General features: G+C 37.8%; 1 long non-coding RNA gene across 2 annotated transcripts; it reads left to right on the top strand.

The window, feature by feature from the left end:
- Positions 1-1,135: 1,135 nt before the first annotated feature.
- On the top strand, positions 1,136-4,455 carry LOC125096366 (uncharacterized). 2 transcript variants are annotated; one of them, XR_007126157.1, is made up of 4 exons: positions 1,136-1,199; positions 1,884-1,937; positions 3,401-3,451; positions 4,379-4,455. It is a non-coding gene; the product is annotated as an uncharacterized LOC125096366 (long non-coding RNA). The 2 variants fall into 2 exon arrangements; XR_007126156.1 differs by lacking the exon at positions 3,401-3,451.
- Positions 4,456-5,391: the final 936 nt, after the last annotated feature.

Below are 5,391 nucleotides of genomic sequence, written 5' to 3'. Positions count from 1 at the left end.
ATGAGTAATACTCATAGAGTAATTACAATTGTTTGGACAAAAAAAGTAAATCTAGAATTATATGTGGTATCTGACCATGTACATTTTTAATCCTTTAGCCCAAACCATTACGAATTAACATCAGAACCCTATGAGGAAGGCAGCCATGAAATGTGAAATTGAAAAGCATATATATATATATATATATACATATATATATATGCATGTGTGTGTGTATGTAAAGTAATAAGTACATATATACATATACATATTCTTATCAACATAAACACTTATATATTCATACACATGCACACACACAGCAATACAACAGAAAGAAATGAAGATTGGAATTTATGAAATTAACTCTCAGGAGCATCCAAAGCTGTTTCTAAGTCTTCTCACAATTACATCTGTAGGTAACTCTTTATCTTTTAAAGATTCACTTAAATAAAATTGGAGCAAGTCATGAAAGGGATGCTTCTTCCTCTAAGTGTGTTTGTTACCCTTAGTTAGTAGCAGGCAAATCCTTAAAATATCAGATTGCCTATATAGGAGACTCTACTGGGGTGGGCCAAGAAAGAACAGAATGGTATTTGAAATAAGGAGGAGTCAGTGGTGGACAGAAAAATGGAGACCTCAGCAGAAAAGAATGGAGGTAATACACTGGTTGTGTCCATGACCCTCTGGAGTTCTGCTGCTGTATTAAGCTGATCCTCCAAACCCAAATCTGCCATCATACTGGAGGGAGCCTCTGTCTCAGGTTGTTAGTTACCTGACCCTAAAACACCTTCATGTAGCATAAGCAGGTGATGGAGGGAATCACCAATCACAAAATTAGTTGAGGTCAAAGAGATATGTACCTCTAAACCTACAAACTAAAGTTGAAATAAATTCCACCACCAAAGGTAGTTACACATTGGATTAGGTTAATAATGAACACTTTGCCTAAATCTTGATGTGTTAACTACTCATGGACATAAGATAATCATTACCATATAAACCTCATTGTTAATAATAAATTGACACACCAATTCCAGGTTACTGATTTGCACTTGGATTTTTAAAAAATCAGCTGGTTCATATCATAGACTGTTGTAACGATTTGAATGGAAAAAGCATATCTAGAATTACCCGATGTCTGACAATGTACCTTTTTGATTCTTTAGCCCTGCCCAGAGTGAGTGGACTTTGGAAACCTATGAGGAACCCACCAGTGAAATGTGAGATATGCATACATAAATTTAAAATGATATATATAATCTCAACACATGCACACATGAAAAAATAGAGAGACTGAGATTTGTAAAAGTCACTCTCAGGAGTATCCGTGGCAGTAGAGAGTCTTCAAAACTGCTTCTGAAAAAACAAAACAAAACAAAACAAAAAAACCAAAAAACTGTTTCTGAGTCTTCTCTGTGGTGTATATATGTAACTGTCTTTTTTTTTTTTTTAGATTTAGTTGAATAAAAGAATTCATAAGACAAGTGCTTTTCCCCTAAGTAGGTTTGTCTCCTTTAGTAGCAGCCAAACCCTTAGACGGAAGTAAGGAGAAGAGAGAAAGCCCTGAGAACCAGGAATTTAAATGGATAAGAGGGATGGGTGCCTCCAAACTGATACTGAATTTGAAATAGATTCTACCAGAAAAGGCTATTACACACTGGGAATAGGGTGACAGTATAGAACTTCTTATAAATTGATACATTATTTATAGGCCTAGGTCATGGCATCTTTTACATAAGGCCTCATTGCTAATAAAGAATGAACTACCTGGTTCATTTAGGTGATAAGTAAATAATTTTTAAAGATTGACTGGTTCATAAGTATAGAGCAATTGTAGGTATTTAAATGGAAAAAAGTCAGTCTAACATTACATGTGGTGTCTATGTGCCTTTCTGATTCTTTAGCCCTTCCCAGAGTGAACTGACATTGGAAAACTATGAGGATTTCACCACTGGAATGTGAGCTGTGCATGCATAAATTTAAAATGATATGTATAATCTCAACACATACACACATGGAACAGTAAAGAGAGAGACTGAGATTTGTAATAGTCACTCTTGGGCATCCATGGCAATAGAGTATCTTTAATACTGCTTCTAAGTTCTTACTGTAGTATATATAGGTAACTTTCTATCTTCTTCTTCTTATTATTTTTTTTTAAGATTTAGTTGAATAAGAGCGGAAGCCATAAGAGGGATGCTTCTTCACTTGAGTACATTTGTCTCCCTTCGTAGCAGCCAAACCCTTAATGAAAGTAAGGAGAAGAGAGAAAGCCATGAGAACTAGGAATTTAAATGAATAAGAGGGATGGGTGCCTCCAAATTGAAATTGAATTAGAAATAATTTCTATAAAAAAGGCTGTTACACATAGGGATTAGGGTGACAGTATAGAACTTCTTATGGATTGATGGATTATTTATTTGTAGGCCTAACATAGTCATTAGCATCTTTTTATTTTATTTTTTCAGTGTTCCAAGATTCATTGTTTATACACCACACCCAGTGCTCCGTGCAATACATGATCTCCTTAATGTCCACCACCATGCTCACCTAGCCCTCCGTTTCCCTCCCCTCCAAAACCCTCTGTTTCTCAGAGTCCACAGTGTCTCATGTTTTGTCTCCCCCTCCTATTTCCCCCAATTCACTTTTCCTTTCCTTCTCCTAATGTCCTCCATGTTATTCCTTATGTTCTACAACTAAGTGAAAACATATGATAATTGACTCTCTCTGCTTGACTTATTTCACTCAATATATTCTCCTCCAGTCCCATCCATGTTGATACAAAGGTTGGATATTCATCCTTTCTGATGGAGGCATAATACTCCATTGTAGATATGGATCATATCTTCTTTATCAATTCATCTGTTGAAGGACATCTTGGCTCTTTCCAGTTTGGCAATTGTGGCCATGGTTGCTATGAATATTGGGGTACATATGGCTTTTCTTTTCACTACATCTGTATCTTTGGGGTAGATACACAGTAGTGCAATTGCAGGGTGATAGCATAGTTCTATAATTACCATCTTAAAAAAAGCCCCATTTCTTTTTTTTAAAAATATTTTTTACTTATTTATTTGACAGAGAGAGAGATCACAAGTAGACAGAGAGGCAGGCAGAGAGAGAGAGAGGGAAGCAGGCTCCCTGCTGAGCAGAGAGCCCGATGCGGGACCCGATCCCAGGACCCTGAGATCATGACCTGAGCCGAAGGCAGCGGCTTAACCCACTGAGCCACCCAGGTGCCCCTTAAATAAAGCCCCATTTCTAATAAAAAATGACCTACCAGGTTCATTTAGGTGGTATATACATGAATTTTTAAAGGTTGACCAGATCATATATATACAGCAGTTGTAGCTATTTAAATAGAAAAAAGTCAGTCTAGAATTATATGTGGTGTCTGACTATGTGCCTCTTTATTCTTTAGAATGGCCCTGACTGAATTGAAATCAGATGACTATGAAGTCACCAGTAAAATGTGAGCTATAAGTGAATAAAGATAAATATATATCTATATGGACATATATGAAAATATTTATATATTAAAACAGACGCACAAAGACACACACAAACATAAATACAATGAGAGAAAGGGATGAAGTTGCTAATGCATTCCTAGGAACACCCATGACAATACAATGTCTTTGACTCTTTCTGAATCTTTTCAATGTAGCACCTATAGGCAACTGTTTATCCTTTTTGGCTCCAGTTGGGTTAAAGAAGAACAGGTCCTAGGAGGATCCTTCTTCCTCCTAGTGACTACTAATCAAAAACCTTTCAGAGATTTCCAGAATGCCTGTGTACGAGACTCGCTTGATTGGGTGAAGAAGGGACAGAATGCTATTGAAGGCAGGAGGAGGTAGCAGTAGGCAGGGGGCAGAGGAGCCCTCAGCAGAAAGAAAGGAGCTCATCAAACCTGGATCCTTAACCCTCCAGAGCTTTGCCACCATGTGAAGCCACTGTCCCAAAGCTACAGTCACGTGGAGGGAGCCCCTGTTTCAGACCTGCCAGTTACTTGACACCATCTGAGGGCAGGGAAGGCAAGCTTAGGAGGTGAAAGGCAGTGAAGGAGGGACTGGAGAAGCAGGAAATTAGATGGGAAAGAAGGAGGTATACCTGCAAATTGAGGGTGAATTTGAGATCAGTTCCACCATAATAGGCCGTTCCACACTGGCCAGGCTCAGTAGTTAAGATCTGTACTTGATCCTTGAGTCATCTGTGTTTTTGCTAGGTCCATAATACATATTACAAACATGTAAGTCTTCATTTCTAGGGCAAACGAGATACTAGGTTTCAAATAATTGGTTTGTATGTGAACTTTCTGTCAGTGAGTTTATAAGTTCAACGAAGAAAGTAAGTCTGGAAGTCATGTGATGTCTTACCGTGTCTGTTTTTAATCCTTTAGCCCTGGCCAGAGTGAATGGACAGCCCCATCCACCGAAGGACTCTCCGAAATAGTGTGAGCTATGATGAATACATACATAAATATGTATCACTACACACACACACACACACACACACACACACACACACACACACACACATTGAGATTTGGGATGTTTGCTCTCAGGATCACAGATAGAAGTTCCAGTGATACTCTTTGCAACGTCGTCTCATGGTAAGCCACTATATGTAATATTCTTTGTCTTTTGAAGGGAACTGTAAAAAAGGATGAACAGGTCATACAAGCATTTTCTTTCTCCTAGGCTTCATCCTTAATACTAACAGTGAAACTGATAGGAAACTACAATTGACTGTTTCTGTTGCTGTACTGGAGTGGGTTAAGGGAAGAGAAATACCTTTTTGGGGATGGAGAGTAATATTAAATTATAAACAGTAAATGGTATGAGTTGACAGGATGCAGAGAATTCCTTAGCAGAAAAGATTTGAACTAATAGACCAGATCTGCCTGTGTTTGCCAGCATGTGCAACTGGTCCCCCAAGGCTGGACCTATCATCACATTGGATAGAATCATTGACTTAGACCTGTGGTATCTAAGATACCATCTGAAGGTTAGGAAAGACATCCATGGTTCCTAAAGAGCACAGATGGACTAGAGGGCCTTTAGGAATTTAGGTTAGTCAATAGAAATGCATATCTACACTGAGGTAAATGAATAAGTCGCACCATGAGAGGATGTTGCACACTGGGTCAGATTTAGTAGTAAAGAACTATATTTAAACTTTGAGTCATTAGTTTTTTTTGACAAGTATGAGGTATTCATTATGAACATATAAAGTCTCATTTCTGGGGGAAATGACATACCAGGTTTCAAATAACTGATTGATGTGTAAATTTGTAAAGGGCCAACTATTTTGCAAGTTAGAGAGTAATGTTAAAATTTGAACCAAAATATTTAGTTTAGAAAATCATGTAGTCTAACTGTGTCCCTTTTTAATCCCTTAGTACTACAGTGA

Source organism: Lutra lutra, chromosome 3 (assembly GCF_902655055.1).
Source record: "Lutra lutra chromosome 3, mLutLut1.2, whole genome shotgun sequence".
Lineage (NCBI taxonomy): Eukaryota > Metazoa > Chordata > Mammalia > Carnivora > Mustelidae > Lutra > Lutra lutra.
Note: the sequence above shows the minus strand (reverse complement) of the source record. Positions and strands in the feature narration are given on the sequence as shown.